This window comes from Symphalangus syndactylus, chromosome 3 (genome assembly GCF_028878055.3).
Source record: "Symphalangus syndactylus isolate Jambi chromosome 3, NHGRI_mSymSyn1-v2.1_pri, whole genome shotgun sequence".
Lineage (NCBI taxonomy): Eukaryota > Metazoa > Chordata > Mammalia > Primates > Hylobatidae > Symphalangus > Symphalangus syndactylus.
In genome coordinates, this window is record NC_072425.2 from 136,894,560 (window position 1) to 136,912,634 (window position 18,075).

The window sequence follows — 18,075 nt, forward strand, 5'->3', positions numbered from 1 at the left end:
TTAAGAGGAACTGAATCCTGCCACCAACTATGTGAATGAACTTAGAAGCTGACCTTTTCCCAGTCGTGCCTTCAGATAAGACCACAGTTCTGGCTCACAGTTTTGACAGCAACCTCATGAGAAACTTCGAATCAGAGGTACCATCCTTGGCCTGCTGCATTCCTTATCCACAGCAACTGTGAGATAATAGATATTTGTTGTTTTGAGCCACTCAGTTTTGCAGTCATTTGGTATATGGCAATATATATAGCCAAACTATCTTTTTTTTTTTTTTTTTTTGAGATGGGGTCTCACTGTTGCCCAGGCTGGAGTGCAGTGGTGCAATCACAGCCCACTGCAGCCTTGACCTCCTGGGCTCAAGTGATCCTCTCACCTCAGCCTCCTGAGTAGCTGAGACCACAGTTGTGTGCACCACCATGCCTGGCTTTTTTTTTTATACTTTAAGTTCTAGGGTACATGTGCACAACGTGCAGGTAAAACTGGCTAGCCATATGTAGAAAACTGAAACTGGATCCCTTCCTTACACTTTATACAAAAATTAATTCAAGATGGATTAAAGACTTAAATGTTAGACATAAAACCATAAAAACCCTAGAAGAAAACCTAGGCAATACCATTCAGGACATAGGCATGGGCAAGGACTTCATGTATTTTTGTTTTATGTTTAGTAGCGACAGGGTTTCACTATGTTGCCTAGGCTGATCTCAAACTCTGGGCTCAAGCAATCCTCTTGCTTTGGCCTCCCAAAGTGCTGGGATTACAAGTGTGAACCACTGTGTCCAGCCCATAGACTCTTTTCTGAATGGCTTGTTCTAATTTATAGACCCACCAGAAATGACAAGTTCCAATTTCTCTATTTACTTGGCCACACAGGGAACTGCCTGCCTTTTTAATTTTAACCATTATGATGGGTGTATGGCGATATTGTGTCTTGGTTTTCATTTGCCTTTCTTTGATGGCTAATGAAGTTGAGCACCTTGTGTTAATTAGCCATTCAAATATCCCCTTTGGTGAAGTGCTCCTTCAAGTCTTTTGCCCATTTTTTTAGTGGATAATTTATCTTTTTCTTGTTTGTAGGAATTCTTTTTATATTCTGATTATGAATTCCTTGTTGGACATCTGTATTGCAAATATTTTATTCCGTTTTGTAGCATGCTGTTTCACTCTCTATTTTTAAAGTTATTTTGGAATATTTTCAAATTCACTGAAAAGTTATGAGAATAAAAGTAGTACAAGGGTTCTATTATAGCCTTTACTCAGATTCACCTTTTGTTACCATTTTACAGCATTTGCTTTATTATTTGCACCCTCTTTCCATACCTGTCTCTCTATACACACACACACACACACACACACACACAGTTTTTCTGAACCATTGCAGAGTAAGTTGCATACATGGCAACTCTTTACTCCCAGATAGATCATCGTATAAATATACATTTCTTAGGAATATTCTCTTATGTGACCATACTACAGTTATCAGCTTCAGTCAATTTCACATTGATACAATACTTTGATCTGATCTTCTGTGTTCCTATTTTTTTCAGCTGATCTAGTAATGTACTTTATCATTTTCCCTTCCAATACAGAATCCTATCTAGGATCAGGTATTGGACTTAGTTGTCATGCCTCCTTAGTCTCCTTTAATTGGGAACATGTCATAGCCTTTCTTTGTCTTTTATGACATTGACATTTTGAAGAATGCGGTCTCTCCCCCACTTCCCTTTTAAATAGAACATTCCTCATTTTGTTTGTCTGATACTTTATTATGATTAGAGGTAATACTGCATTGCTGAATGGAATAATATATAAATGATATGTTCTTCTTAGGGTCGGACACCTGGAGCCACACAATGTCCCTCATGACTGATGTTAATTTTAATCAGCCTGTCAAGGTGGTGTCCAGTTTATCCATTGTATAGTTACAATTTTTTTCCCTTGAAACTAATAAGCAACCAGTGGGGATGTGCAGGTTGAGACCATGCAAATATTCTGCTTCTCATCAAAATGTCCTCTGGATTTAGCATCCACTGATGATTCTTGCCTGAACCGATCTTTACTGTGATCGTTCCAGAACGATGATTTTCCCAACTCTGGCTCTCCTCCCACGGTTGCCAGTCGGCCATCAGCTTTACACTGGGAGCAGGAACCTTCTCTTTGAAGATTTCTTAATTTTAACATAATCTAACTTATTGGCTTTTTTCTTTCTAGTTAATGCTTTTTAGATCCTGTTCAAATTTTTTTTTCCTACCGCCATCTCTTGGAAACATTCTGTGTTTCCTTCTAAAAGCTTCATTATCAGGCCTTTGACACTTAGGTCTGTGATCCATCTGGGATTTTTTGTTGTTGTTGATGATGTGGGATAGGGGATGAAGATAAACTTCTTTCCATGTGGGAATTCAATTTACCTAAGTGTCTTTATTAACAATTATTATTTATATAAGAAATGGACGAATGCCTTCCGTCTTTTAAAAATTCAAAGAATTACAAAGAATGCTAAAAATCCCTTTGACCCCCTCTGCCCATCTTGATCATTTCCCCTTCCCTGCAGGGGGTAACTCAGAAGTAACCACTGCTATCAGCTTTTTACATGCTTTCAGACTTTCTTTAAGCATTTGCAGACGTGCATGCACTGTGTTCTGTTTCTCCCCACCCCTCACAGTGTATGAGTCATTCTGCAACTTGCTTTTTCACCCAGCAATATGACTTGCTGGACTTTTTGTGTCAGTACATGTAGACCTCCATGTAAATGGTTGCACTGGATTACATGTTATGCGTGTCATATGTGATAAACTGGGTCAGACCACATGTTTGCAGCTTGCTTAGTCATTTGTGGATTTTAAAGTTGGTTCTAATTTTCTGTTTTGCTACCCTGATGATTTTTTAGGCACACTGTGTGAACCACTTGCTGGGTTGCACCATTATGAAAATTGGGGTGGGTGCGGGATGAGAACTCGAGTCTGGAAGGCACTGGGCTCTTCCTAGATTAAGGACAAACAAAATGGCTCAAAGAGTCTGGGTGACTTACCCAGGCTCACACAGTTAATTAGTGGCAAAGCCGATCACGACACGTGTCTTGGGATGCCAAGTCCAGGCCTCTGCTCTCAACACAACCCTGCCCATGGCCCAAATGACCTCCCGAGCCACCCAAATTCTGAAGCTTCCCTGTCCTCTTCTGGCTTCTCCTCCCCATGGAGATGCACCTCCGATATGGGATACCAGGGGTGTCTCTTCACTGCTCCTTCCTTACCGCCAGGGACAGCGCACTTACTCACCTCCCAAGGCCCTGTGGTCTCCTCTGAAGAAGGAAAGATGGAACTTCAGTTCCAGAACTTGCTCCTAAGCCTCCCCTCCTCTCAACCTCCATTTATCTAAAACTCCTCCAGCTTCCAAGATCCCCCTGTAGGACAGACAAGAACAAATTTGGAAGCCAAAGAAGCTGCAGCCCTTAAATCACATGTTGGGCCAAATAATCAAATCATCTTCCCCAAATTTGTCAACGGTTGTGCTGGGCCTAGCTGCTCAGTAATGACTCTCACTTGATGACAGATCTTGAGAAAATGCGTTTTGGAAGCAATCAGTATATGCTGAATAGGACCCTATTTTACAAGCATTTTATCTACTCTTAAGGACATAGGAGATGAGGAAAACAGATAAGCCTCTCTATTAATATTGATTAGACCATTATATATCTGAGAAAGAGATTTTAGTCAGAGATGATTGCATCTCACCAGAGCAGCCTGTCTTCTTGAATCGAATCGTTTAATTTGCCACTCAGAGCTTGGGGGTGTTGGGAGGGGGACACACGCAAGCTTCGCTCCCCCACGCTGGGCAGAAGAGGCAGGAGAGGGATGCCGAGTGACAGGGCACTTACGTGCTTTCTCGCCAGCCCCACAAGGAGCTCAATAAGAAGAAGCTAAAAAAGGAAACAGCAGCAGGAAGGATTGAGGTTAGACTTCAGGAGTAAATGCTTACTTCTAGAAGAGTTCAGAAGCTGAGGCCCTTTTCTGGAACAGCTTTAAGAATGAGGTCGTGAACAGGCCTTTTTACTATCGATCACAAAAGAATACTGGTAAACATTAAAAATGTTCAACCTCACTAAGAGTCAAAATAATGCAAATCTAAGTAATCAACTATTATTTTTGCCATCAGACCAGCAAAGATTGTTTTTAAAGCATCATGCCTGATGCTGGTGAGGATTTAGTGAAACTGCATTCTCACACAGTCCTGGTGGAAGGGTAGGTAGTGGAACCTTTTTGGAAGACAATTGGATGATGTTTTCTGAGAACCTACTTTTTGCCAAGCACTAGGTTAGAACCTGGGAGGATAGCATCGACTGAAACTAAGTCCTTGCCCCCACAGAGAGTACCATTTATCAGGGGAAACTTGAAATTAACACATCAAAATGCAACTAAATATTTACAAAATGTAAAGAGCCTTAAGAAGGAGCTGGGCATCGTGGCTCACGCCTGTAATCCCGGTACTTTGGGAGGTCAAGGCAGGCAGATCGTCTGATGTCAGGAGTTCAAGACCAGCCTGGCCAACGTGGTGAAACTCTGTCTCTGTTACAAATACAAAAATTAGCTGGGCCTAGTGGCACGCACCTGTAGTCCCAGCCATTCAGGAGGTTGAGGCAGGAAAATCACTTGAACCCGGGAGGTGGAGGTTGTGCCACTGCACTCCATCCTGGGTGACAGAGCAAGACTCCATTTAAAAAAAAAAATGCCTTAAATACTCACACACACACACACACACACACACACACACACACACGCGCGCGGAGATGAGGGGAGAGGGTGAGTGAAGGGAGGTCAGTGAAGGCTTTTCCAAGGAGGCGGCTTTGAGCTGAGTCACAAATACTAGAGAAGAAACAAGCCGCAGGAAGAGACTAAGATGGCACTGGCAGATGGAACAGCATGTGCAAAGGTCCTGCAGTGGCAGAGATTTTTGGTGAGCTGAGAAGAGGCCAGAGACGTATAGCGGGTGAGGGGAGCATGACGGGAAGCAGTAGGAAAAATTGGCGGGTGGGCGATGCATTGCAAATGCTGACCTGCCTGGGGTGCTGGGGACCCTCCTGGGTTTTCAGCAGGGGCAGCACACGCAATCTGCCCTTACTGCTTTTTTTTTTTTTTTTGAAAACTGCCGCCGTTTTGTAAAATTATTATTTATTGTTATTTTAAAAACATATAACATGACATCTACCCTCTTTAAAAATTTTAAGTATACAGTATAGTATTGTTAACTGCACAGTGTTGTACAGTAGATCTCTAGAACCTTTTAATCTTTTTAAAAAAATTATTATTTTTTTAAGTTCCAGAGTACATGTGCAGGATGTGCAGTTTTGTCACGTAGGTAAAAGTGTGCCACGGCGGTTTGCTGCACCTATCAACCCATCACCTAGGTATTAAGCCCCGCATGCGTTAGCTCTTTTCCCTAATGCTCTCCCCTGACCCCACTCTTTTTTCTTTTTTTGAGACGGAGTCTCACTCTGTTGCCCAGGTATGCAGTGGTGCAATCTCCGCTCACTGTAACCTCTGCCTTCTGTACTCAAACGATCCTCCTACCTCAGCCTCCCAAGTAGTTGGGACTATAGGTATGTGCCACCATGCTTGGCTAGTTTTTGTATTTTTTGTAGAGACAAGGTTTTGACATGTTGCTCAGGCTAGTCTTGAACTTCCTGAGCTCAAGCAGTCCTCTTGCCATGACTTGCCAGGGGCGATTAATAGAGGAAGCAGGAAGGACAGGTGGGCGCCTATGGCAGCAGGGAAGGTGAGAGGTGACAGGGGCTGGGATGAGGGCTTTGGCAAGGGACATGCATCGAACACCTTACAAAACTCAGGATGAGCAAGGCCACTCCAGGAGATAATCAAATGCACGCAGCAGTTTACGTACACACGGAATTCATTATGGGCTTAGTTATAAAGACAAAACCCTGGAAACAACATAAATGTTCACCACGAGAGGGCTGGTTAAATGATGGCGCCCACAGACCAGGGCTGCCATGTAGTTATGGGAATTGTTGTTTTAGAAAAATATTGAACAACACAGGAAGATGTTTACATTGTATCTTAAGTGAAAAAAATCAGGACACAAAACTCAATGTATATTATTATGCTGGTTGAAAAAAAATGGTGTTTTTCTATCTAAAATAAACATGGAAATGTCAGCGGCAACTCTCTGGGTGACCTGTGCGTTATTTGAATTTTTTCCTACATTTCAGCGTTTCTCAAATGTCTAACAAGCATCAACTTTTATAATTAAGAAAACAGTTATTTTTTACGCCTATCACCTCAGCTACTCGGGAGGTTGAGGTAGGAGAATCACTTGAACCTGGGAAGCAGAGGTTACAGTGAGCTGAGATCACACCACTGCACTCCAGCCTGGGCAACAGAGTGAGGCTCTGTTATTTTTTAATTAATAAAGTAAATCTCTCTCAAAAAGGCAAGGGGCAGGTGTGTGAGTGAGAAAGGAAGGCGTGTGGAGGAGGAAAGGGTTAGACAAGGTGAGTGTTAAATCTGCACCTCTGTGTAGACAGAGCTCCCCGTCTCAGCTTAAGACCCTCCTGCCCTTGAAGGAGCTTCCTAAAACCAGCTCAGATCCCTTGCCTCTTTGCATGTTTCTGGAAGCACTCAATAATATGAGTATTATGCACACCCTGCCTGTGGTCAGGCCACTGGGAGGCTGAAGAATGCAGATGCCTGGGCCCCGACCCTGGGGGTTCCCACCCTGGGACCACCCCCCTCCACCCCTAGTCTTCTCTGTCTCACTAAGTGCTCAACTCTCTCAATAGAGGCCATTAGTGTCGCTACGGGGAGTGTGGATTCTGGAGCCAGACCACCAGGGTTGGAATTCTGGCTCTGGCACGGCCTTGCTGGGCTCAGTGCCCTCAACTATGAAATATTTATAGTATATAATATGAGTATAGTATATATATGTATATTATATAGCATATAATAAAGTATAATATATAATATTTTATATATATATATTGTTTTTAGTTTTGTTAAAAAACCATTCTGACAAATCAGAAATGGGGGTTCAGGAGTGGTGGTGATGCAAAAGAAGGAAGCCATGGGGTGGGGGCTGTCAGGGGTGGGGGCACTGTTGTCTCCTTCAACCCCACCCTGATGTGTCCTCTCCTGAAGGACAGACGGTCACATTCTGCAATGTGTCCTCTACCATGTCCTTTACCATGTCTGTTCAAAGCAGGAGAAGATGTCTCTCTCATCAGGCAGATCACTACCATTGACCTCAAAGCGATCCTGCATGTCACTGAGGATCTTGGCATCATTCTCGTCAGACACAAATGTGATAGCCAAGCCCTTGGTGCCAAACTGGCTGGCTCTGGCCACCCAATGCAGGTAGGTGTCAGAATCCTCAGGCATGTCATAATTAAAAGCAATGTTCACCCGCTCAATGTCCATACCTTGGCCAAATAGGTTGGTAGCCACAAGAATTCACCATTGAAAATCTTTTTTTTTCTTTATTTTTTTTATTTTATTTTTTTTATTATTATACTTTAGGGTTTTAGGGTACATGTGCACAATGTGCAGGTTTGTTACATATGTATCCATGTGCCATGTTGATTTCCTGCACCCATTAACTCGTCATTTAGCATTAGGTGTATCTCCTAATGCTGTCCCTCCCCCCTCCCCCCACCCCACAACAGTCCCCGGAGTGTGATGTTCTCCTTCCTGTGTCCATGAGTTCTCATTGTTCAATTCCCACCTATGAGTGCGAACATGCGGTGTTTGGTTTTTTGTCCTTGTGATAGTTTACTGAGAATTATGTTTTCCAGTTTCATCCATGTCCCTACAAAGGACACGAACTCATCATTTTTTATGGCTGCATAGTATTCCATGGTGTATATGTGCCACATTTTCTTAATCCAGTCTATCGTTGTTGGACATTTGGGTTGGTTCCAGCTCTTTGCTATTGTGAATAGTGCTGCAATAAACATACGTGTGCATGTGTCTTTATAGCAGCATGATTTATAGTCCTTTGGGTATATACCCAGTAATGGGATGGCTGGGTCAAATGGTATTTCTAGTTCGAGATCCCTGAGGAATCGCCACACTGACTTCCACAATGGTTGAACTAGTTTACAGTCCCACCAACAGTGTAAAAGTGTTCCTATTTCTCCACATCCTCTCCAGCACCTGTTGTTTCCTGATTTTTTAATGATAGCCATTCTAACTGGTGTGAGATGGTATCTCACTGTGGTTTTGATTTGCATTTCTCTGATGGCCAGTGATGATGAGCATTTCTTCATGTGTTTTTTGGCTGCATAAATGTCTTCCTTTGAGAAGTGTCTGTTCATGTCCTCTGCCCACTTTTTGATGGGGTTGTTTGTTTTTTTCTTGTAAATTTGTTTGAGTTCCTTGTAGATTCTGGATATTAGCCCTTTGTCAGATGAGTAGGTTGCAAAAATTTTCTCCCATTCTGTAGGTTGCCTGTTCACTCTGATGATAGTTTCTTTTGCTGTGCAGAAGCTCTTTAGTTTAATGAGATCCCATTTGTCGATTTTGGCTTTTGTTGCCATTGCTTTTGGTGTTTTAGACATGAAGTCCTTGCCCACGCCTATGTCCTGAATGGTATTGCCTAGGTTTTCTTGTAGGATTTTAATGGTTTTAGGTCTAACATATAAGTCTTTAATCCATCTTGAATTAATTTTTGTATAAGGTGTAAGGAAGGGATCCAGTTTCAGCTTTCTACATATGGCTAGCCAGTTTTCCCGGCACCATTTATTAAATAGGGAATCCTTTCCCCATTTCTTGTTTTTGTCAGGTTTGTCAAAGATCAGATAGTTGTAGCTATGCGGCATCATTTCTGAGGGCTCTGTTCTGTTCCATTGATCTATGTCTCTGTTGTGGTACCAGTACCATGCTGTTTTGGTTACTGTAGCCTTGTAGTATAGTTTAAAGTCAGGTAGCGTGATGCCTCCAGCTTTGTTCTTTTGGCTTAGGATTGACTTGGTGATGCGGGCTCTTTTTTGGTTCCATATGAACTTTAAAGTATTTTTTTCCAATTCTGTGAAGAAAGTCATTGGTAGCTTGATGGGGATGGCATTGAATCTATAAATTACCTTGGGCAGTATGGCCATTTTCACGATATTGATTCTTCCAACCCATGAGCATGGAATGTTCTTCCATTTGTTTGTATCCTCTTTTATTTCATTGAGCAGTGGTTTGTAGTTCTCCTTGAAGAGGTCCTTCACATCCCTTGTAAGTTGGATTCCTAGGTATTTTATTCTCTTTGAAGCAATTGTGAATGGGAGTTCACTCATGATTTGGCTCTCTGTTTGTCTGTTATTGGTGTACAAGAATGCTTGTGATTTTTGTACACTAATTTTGTATCCTGAGACTTTGCTGAAGTTGCTAATCAACTTAAGGAGATTTTGGGCTGAGACAATGGGGTTTTCTAGATATACAATCATGTCATCTGCAAACAGGGACAATTTGACTTCCTCTTTTCCTAATTGAATACCCTTTATTTCCTTCTCCTGCCTGATTGCTCTGGCCAGAACTTCCAGCACTATGTTGAATAGGAGCGGTGAGAGAGGGCATCCCTCTCTTGTGCCAGTTTTCAGAGGGAATGCTTCCAGTTTTTGCCCATTCAGTATGATATTGGCTGTGGGTTTGTCGTATATAGCTCTTATTATTTTGAGATACGTCCCATCAATACCTAATTTATTGAGAGTTTTTAGCATGAAGGGTTGTTGAATTTTGTCAAAGGCCTTTTCTGCATCTATTGAGATAATCATGTGGTTTTTGTCTTTGGTTCTGTTTATATGCTGGATTACATTTATTGATTTGCGTATGTTGAACCAGCCTTGCATCCCAGGGATGAAGCCCACTTGATCATGGTGGATAAGCTTTTTGATGTGCTGCTGGATTCGGTTTGCCAGTATTTTATTGAGGATTTTTGCATCAATGTTCATCAAGGATATTGGTCTGAAATTCTCTTTTTTGGTTATGTCTCTGCCAGGTTTTGGTATCAGGACGATGCTGGCTTCATAAAATGTGTTAGGGAGAATTCCCTCTTTTTCTATCGATTGGAATAGTTTCAGAAGGAATGGTACCAGTTCCTCCTTGTACCTCTGGTAGAATTCAGCTGTGAATCCATCAGGTCCTGGACTCTTTTTGGTTGGTAAGCTATTGATTATTGCCACAATTTCAGAACCTGTTATTGGTCTATTCAGAGATTCAACTTCTTCCTGGTTTAGTCTTGGGAGGGTGTATTTGTCGAGGAATTTATCCATTTCTTCTAGATTTTCTAGTTTATTTGCATAGAGGTGTTTGTAGTATTCTCTGATGGTAGATTGTATTTCTGTGGGATCGGTGGTGATATCCCCTTTTTCGTTTTTTATTGCATCTATTTGATTCTTCTGTCTTTTCTTCTTTATTAGTCTTGCTAGCGGTCCATCAATTTTCTTTTCAAAAAACCAGCTCCTGGATTCGTTAATTTTTTGAAGGGTTTTTTGTGTCTCTATTTCCTTCAGTTCTGCTCTGATTTTAGTTATTTCTAGCCTTCTGCTAGCTTTTGAATGTGTTTGCTCTTGCTTTTCTAGTTCTTTTAATTGTGATGTTAGGGTGTCAATTTTGGATCTTTCCTGCTTTCTCTTGTGGGCATTTAGTGCTATAAATTTCCCTCTACACACGCTTTGAATGTGTCCCAGAGATTCTGGTATGTTGTGTCTTTGTTCTCGTTGGTTTCAAAGAACATCTTTATTTCTGCCTTCATTTCATTATGTACCCAATAGTCATTCAGGAGCAGGTTGTTCAGTTTCCATGTAGTTGAGCGGTTTTGAGTGAGTTTCTTAATCCTGAGTTCTAGTTTGATTGCACTGTGGTCTGAGAGACAGTTTGTTATAATTTCTGTTCTTTTCCATTTGCTGAGGAGAGCTTTACTTCCAACTATGTGGTCAATTTTGGAATAGGTGTGGTGTGGTGCTGAAAAAAATGTATATTCTGTTGACTTGGGGTGGAGAGTTCTGTAGATGTCTATTAGGTCCACTTTATGTAGAGCTGAGTTCAATTCCTGGATATCCTTGTTAACTTTCTGTCTCGTTGATCTGTCTAATGTTGACAGTGGGGTGTTAAAATCTCCCATTATTATTGTGTGGGAGTTTAAGTCCCTTTGTAGGTCACTGAGGACTTGCTTTATGAATCTGGGTGCTCCTGTGTTGGGTGCATATATATTTAGGATAGTTAGCTCTTCTTGTTGAATTGATCCCTTTACCATTATGTAATGGCCTTCTTTGTCTCTTTTGATCTTTGTTGGTTTAAAGTCTATTTTATCAGAGACTAGGATTGCAACCCCTGCCTTTTTTTGTTTTCCAGTTGCTTGATAGATCTTCCTCCATCCCTTTATTTTGAGTCTATGTGTGTCTCTGCACGTGAGATGGGTTTCCTGAATACAGCACACTGATGGGTCCTGACTCCTTATCCAGTTTGCCAGTCTGTGTCTTTTGATTGGAGCATTTAGCCCATTTACATTTAACGTTAATATTGTTATGTGTGAATCTGATCCTGTCATTATGATGTTAGTTGGTTATTTTGCTCGTTAGTTGCTATAGTTTCTTCCTAGCCTCGATGGTCTTTACAATTTGGCATGTTTTTGCAGTGGCTGGTACCAGTTGTTCCTTTCCATGTTTAGTGCTTCCTTCAGGAGCTCTTTTAGGGCAGGCCTGGTGGTGACAAAATCACTCAGCGTTTGCTTGTCTGTAAAGTATTTTATTTCTCCTTCACTTATGAAGCTTAGTTTGGCGGGATAGGAAATTCTGGGTTGAAAATTCTTTTCTTTAAGAATGTTGAATATCGGCCCCCACTCTCTTCTGGCTTGTAGAGTTTCTGCTGAGAGATCAGCTGTTAGTCTGATGGGCTTCCCTTTGTGGGTAACCCGACCTTTCTCTCTGGCTGCCCTTAACATTTTTTCCTTCATTTCAACTTTGGTGAATCTGACAATTATGTGTCTTGGAGTTGCCCTTCTCGAGGAGTATCTTTGTGGCGTTCTCTGTATTTCCTGAATCTGAATGCTGGCCTGCCTTGCTAGATTGGGGAAGTTCTCCTGGATAATATCTTGCAAAGTGTTTTCCAACTTGGTTCCATTCTCCCCATCATTTTCAGGTACACCAATCAGACGTAGGTTTGGTCTTTTCACATAGTCCCAAATTTCTTGGAGGCTTTGTTCATTTCTTTTTATTCTTTTTTCTCTAAACTTCCCTTCTCTCTTCATTTCATTCATTTCATCTTCCATCAGCGATACCCTTTCTTCCAGTTGATCGCATCTGCTACTGAGGCTTCTGCAATCTTCGCGTAGTTCTCGAAACTTGGCTTTCAGCTCCATCATCTCCTTTAAGCCCTTGTCTCCATTGGTTATTCTAGTTATCCATTCTTCTAATTTTTTTTCAAAGTTTTTAACTTCTTTGCTATTGTTTTGAATTTCCTCTCGTAGCTTAGAGTACTTTGATCGTCTGAAGCCTTCTTCTCTCAACTCATCAAAGTCATCCTCCATCCAGCTTTGTTCCATTGCTGGTGAGGAACTGTGTTCCTTTGGAGGAGGAGAGGTGCTCTGTTTTTTAGAGTTTCCAGTTTTTTTGGTCTGTTTTTTCCCCATCTTTGTGGTTTTATCTACTTTTTTCTTTGATGATGGTGATGTACAGATGGGTTTTTGGTGTGGATGTCCTTTCTGTTTGTTAGTTTTCCTTCTACCAGACAGGACCCTCAGCTGCAGGTCTGTTGGAGTTTACTAGAGGTCCACTCCAGACCCTGTTTGGCTGGGTGTCAGCATCAGTGGCTGCAGAACAGTGGATTTTCGTGAGACCACAAATTCAGCTGTCTGATAGTTCCTCTGAAAGTTTTGTCTCAGAGGAGTACCCGGTTGAATGAGGTGTCAGTCTGTCCCTACTGGGGGGGTGCCTCCCAGTTAGGCTGCTCAGGGGTGAGGGACCCACTTTAGGAGGCAGTCTGTCCGTTCTCAGACCTCCAGCTGCGTGCTGGGAGAACCACTACTCTCTTCAAAGCTGTCAGTCAGACAGGGACATTTAAGTCTGTGGAGGTTCTTGCTGAGTTTTTGTTTTTCTGTGCCCTGCCCCCAGAGGTGGAGCCTACAGAGGCAGGCAGGCCTCCTTGAGCTGTGGTGGGCTCCACCCAATTCGAGCTTCCTGGCTGCTTTGTTTACCTAAGCAAGCCTGGGCAATGGCGGGCGCCCCTCCCCCAGCCTTGCTGCCGCCTTGCAGCTTGATCTCAGACTGCTGTGCTAGCAATCAGCGAGACTCCGTGGGCACAGGACCCTCCGAGCCAGGTTCAGGACACAATCTCCTAGTGTGCCGTTTTCCAGGCCCGTTGGAAAAGCGCAGTATTAGGATTCCAGGTGCCGTCTGTTTCCCCTTTCTTTGACTAGGAAAGGGAACTCCCTGACCCCTTGCGCTTCCCGAGTGAGGCAATGCCTCGCCCTGCTTCGGCTCGCACACAGTGCGCTTCACCGACTGTCCTGCACCCACTGTTAGGCACTCCCTAGTGAGATGAAACCGGTACCTCAAGCAGAAATGCAGAAGTCACCCGTCTTCTGTGTCACTGGGGCTGGGAGCTGGAGACCGGAGCTGTTCCTATTCGGCCATCTTGGCTCCACCATTGAAAATCTTTAAACTGCTGATACTGAGAGAGCCCTGGGGCATCCCGCGGTGGATGGCAATGGCTGGGAAGTTCTGCTCCACCCAGTAGCTGGGCCGAGGCAATGCGCCGCTGCACAGACTTCAAAAAGATCATTACCTGGTTGAACTCAAGGACATTCAGAAGGTCATAGAGCTTCCAGTTCTTCTGGTTGTCCTTCAGTTTCATGTAGTACTGCTGCAACCCATGCAGCATCAACTTCATCTCATTATCCACTGGATCTCCACTGGATCTTGCATGAACTTGTGGCAGACTGGATGGATCTCTTTGCTCAAGGTAGCCCTGAACATCATGACCGGCTTCTCAAGGTGGGGTCATGCGAAAAATTCCCTGGACATCCCGACGCATGTTGAGCTGTTCAAACATCTTATCACATTCATTTGAAATAAAGTGTTTAATGTGTTTGAGGTTGAGGCTCTTATTTCCAGCCAGGGCTAGGATACGGCCTGGAGTCCCCATGACGATATGCAGGCACTTCTTCTTCAGCACCTCTTCATCCTTCTTGATAGACCACCAAAAAACACAGCAACCTTGACATTGGGCATGTATTTAGAGAACTGACCATGGCTTGGGAAGCCAACAGCGCCTGTTCCCCAGAGTGGAGGAGCAGAAGTGGATGAAAACATGCATAACCTGTGCAGCAGCATGTGATGCATGGCCATCCCCTGTAAGTGGTAGCTGTTACTACTCTTCCGGTTACCAAGGCTGAAAGCCCAAGGGTCATCCCTGATTTCCCCTCCCCTCATTCCAGCACCCTCACCACCATCCCATGCAGGTCCCTCCGTTTCTCAGCCCTGCACTGCCTCCCCAGCCCACGCGACTGTCCTCTCTTGCCGGCACTGCTGTCCTCGTCTCCTTTCAGTCCAGCCTCCTCTCGCCAGCCAGAGGGACTTGTGAAGATGAAAATTGAATTATGCTACTCCTCTGTTGGAGTTTTGAAGAAAGCCCAAACTTTTTGCCATGGCCTACAGCAAAGCCCTAGCGAGTCATCCTACAGGAAAGAAATAGAAATGTAAACAACACAACAGTATTTTGCCTTCAGATTAGCAAAGATTTTTAAAAATAAAAATAAGATGCAGTGTTGGTGAGGATGTGGTGAAACTGCAGTTAACCTGAGAACCTCCTGTTCCAGCATTTTGAGGTCAGGGAAAGATGTCTGACAACGGGACTGAGAAGGAGTTGGAGAGGGGAGAACCAGGTCAGTGGAGGTTAGGGAAGCCCAGAGGACAGAGTGTTTCCAGAAGGAAGGGGGGTCTCTTGGGTGAAAGGCCACTGAGAGGTCAGAGAAGATAAGGACAGAGAACTGACCATGGCTTGGGCCATAGTGGTTCCAGTGGAAGGGAAGAGGGAAGCCATATTGCCACAAAGGCAGAGAGAGAACCCCACGAGTGGCGACGGCAGAGTGTGTGTGCATGCACGTGTGTGTGTGCATGTGTGTGCCTGTGTGTGTGCATGTGTGTGTGCATGCACGTGTGTGTGTGCACGTGTGTGTGTGTGCATGTTGGTGGTGGCAGCTGCAGCAGTTGAGGAGATGGTAAGGAGACAGCAGCCCAAGGAGAGGTCTGAAAGGTGAGGAGAGCTCTCTGGGAGGTGCAGGGAGAGGTTGGGTTGACTGAGAGGGTCCTGAGAGCCTGGCTGAAGAGTGGTAGGAAGTGGGAAGGAAGGAACTTCAGGAAGCGGCAGGCTTTGCTCAGTGTCCCAAGGGGAGCCCAGCTTAAAACTCATTAGAAAAAAACAAACGAAAGCACCTGAGTTTGATGAGTTTGGTTCTAGATGGCAATTCCTCCTGGAGCCTTCTTAATTTCCTTGGTAAATAAGATCACTTTGATCACTGCCTTAGAGAAAACTTAATTCTGATATGGAATGTCTTGAGTTGTATCAGTTTGAGGATTCTCTACGGGAAAAATGAGCTGGTGATGAAAGGGCCCCACAAGAGGAGAAGACAAACATATCTCTCTCTCTTGCTGTGCGTGTGTGTGTGTGTGTGTCTGTCTGTCTGTCTCCTAGTTCTAGTTAGAACTAGGAGAGCAGGTAAGGGTATTTTGAGTCCATTTGTTGGGACAGGGCAGTTGGGTAAGGATGGGGTTAGGGACTATTGTTTGGAGCTCAAAGACAGTAAAATGCTTTCAGTTTTGGTGACTCAAAGTGTGGGTTATGGGGAGCAGCATATAAGAAAACCCCTTTCCTTGCCAATCTGAGTTCCATATTTCCTTCCAAATCCTGCTTAGAGTTCGCCACCTCCAGGAAGCCTTCCCTCCTATCTCACTTCATTCCTGGCTGTGATTGGTCCCTTCTTTGAGCCTAAGTTGGCCTGGACAGATTTGTGTCATTGGACCAAGGGTGGATGCTCACACTACAGCATCTGGGGGAATCTCCTTCTCTCTGGGCCTTGATTTCATCATTTACACATCAAAGAGGATGGTGTGGCTCTGGCCCTTGCAGTCTCTGGTACTAAGGGCACCCAGGGAGGGTGAGAGTAGGCAGGGCGGGGAGAAGCAGCAGACATCCCTGTTATCTATGGGATGTTATGCTAGGGCTTTTTCATCCATTACCTCATTTAACTTCACAACAATCCTATGGATCTGGAACTATGACCTTTCTCATTTTACAGATGAGGAAATAGAGGCTTAGAGATGTTAAATGATTTGCCCAAGGTTGGTCTCACAGGAAATGGCCAGGCTGCATTAGACACAGTCACCTGGCCTAGGTAGGGAGGCCTTGCCAGGAACCTGGGAAGGGGCCGGGCGGACCCTATGGCACATTCCCCCAGGGTCAGCAGGAGCCTCTGAGAGGTCCCCTGCCTCTCTGATCTCTTGCTCTACTGACTGTGTGCTGTCTGTCTCAGTCTTGGCAACTCTTAGGGATCGGAATTACACACTGTCTTTTCTCTAGGTCAAGGACTGAAAAATTAAATTCTTACAGGGCCAGGCAGTAATTAAGTGAAGTGGGCAGAATAAGTTCAAATTCGTTTGTTGCCTGAGTGGTGGTAAATGCAGCTCCTGAAGAGCACTTACTTCTCAGGGATGGCTGCTTCTTAGCTCCAGCCAATTGTTACCTCCTGGTATCAGGGCTCAGTGTTATCAGAACCTCTGATCTTTAAAGAGAAGCTAAATTTCCTATTTCTAAAAGTTGGTCTAAATCTGCTGGTTCTGAGCAGTACTTTAAAACAACAAATGAATACATGAATAAAATACATTAACAGACTGAATGTTGCTCTGCCAGGTGACAGTTTTGCAACCTCTGAAGCCTGATTTCATCCTTGCCTTGTCTAGGCAAGCTTGGTTGAAAGTCTCCTCTTCTATGGTTGCTCAGGAGGTGATGCTGATGCCTTTGGGTGGGACCATGGTTTGGTGTTTGTGATGAAGTGGGAAGAAGTCTCCCAGAAGTCTCTTACCTTACCACTCCTCCATCCCCACTGTCCCCACAACCCTCAAACACACTTCAGTACTTTCCAAAAGTGGGGCAGGTATTGACAAGACTGGGTCCCAGTTTCAGACCTCTTTGAGTAGTTTTCCAACTGGACTTTGAACAACAATGTGAAATGGCATCCTGACAGGAATAGCAACCCCTTGAATTTATGTCCTCCATCCTCAAAGTTCTCTGAGGAGATTAGAGACATAGCAGCTGGGGTGAGGTGAATGTCATACACACATTCTAAGATGACCAATACATAAGGGAATAAGACACTATGACCAAGTACCAGTAGAAACAACAGACAATAGAAACAGAGTCATGCAGGCTTCAGATATTGGAATTATTAGACATAGACTATAAAATAACTATGCTAACTATGTTCAAAGAAATAAAAAACACCAGCTTGAAAACTTCAGCAGGGAACTGAAAACTATTAAATACATAACAAATTTTTAGAAAAGGAATTCTAGAACTAAAATGCAATAGCTAAAATTAAGAACTTGATGGGTGAGTTTTAAAATAGATTAAACACAGCTAAAGAGAAAATTACTGAATTGGAACTAAGGTCAGAAGAAATGGTTCAGAGTGTAGCACTGAGAGAAAAAAAGATGGAAAATACAGAAAAGAGGGTAAAAGATAAGGAGGACAAAATGAGAAAGCCTAGCATATATTTAATTGAAGTCTCAGATGAAAGGAGAAAGAAGAGAGAGAGAAAACCAGGTGGAAGAAATATTTAAATTTTCTCTCACAGAGGAAAGACATCAGTTTATTGTTCAAGAAGGGTTCAGTGGTGGATTGATCTGTACCAGACACAGGAGGGTTCAGCCATTCACTGGCTCAGAGGGGTCAGAAATGACTCGCAAATCACTGGGCCTATATGGGAATTGAGCCAGAGGTCTCTAGCCTAGGAGAAATGGGATTTGGGAGAGTAACAGAGGTGAAGCTTTCATTCATTTACTTCATTAATTTACTAATTGATTCATTTGTT

At 43.5% G+C, this 18,075-nt stretch overlaps 1 pseudogene; it reads right to left on the minus strand.

The window, feature by feature from the left end:
- Positions 1–6,997: 6,997 nt before the first annotated feature.
- Positions 6,998–14,224, minus strand: LOC134736133 (spliceosome RNA helicase DDX39B-like; annotated as a pseudogene).
- Between the last annotated feature and the right edge of the window lie 3,851 nt (positions 14,225–18,075).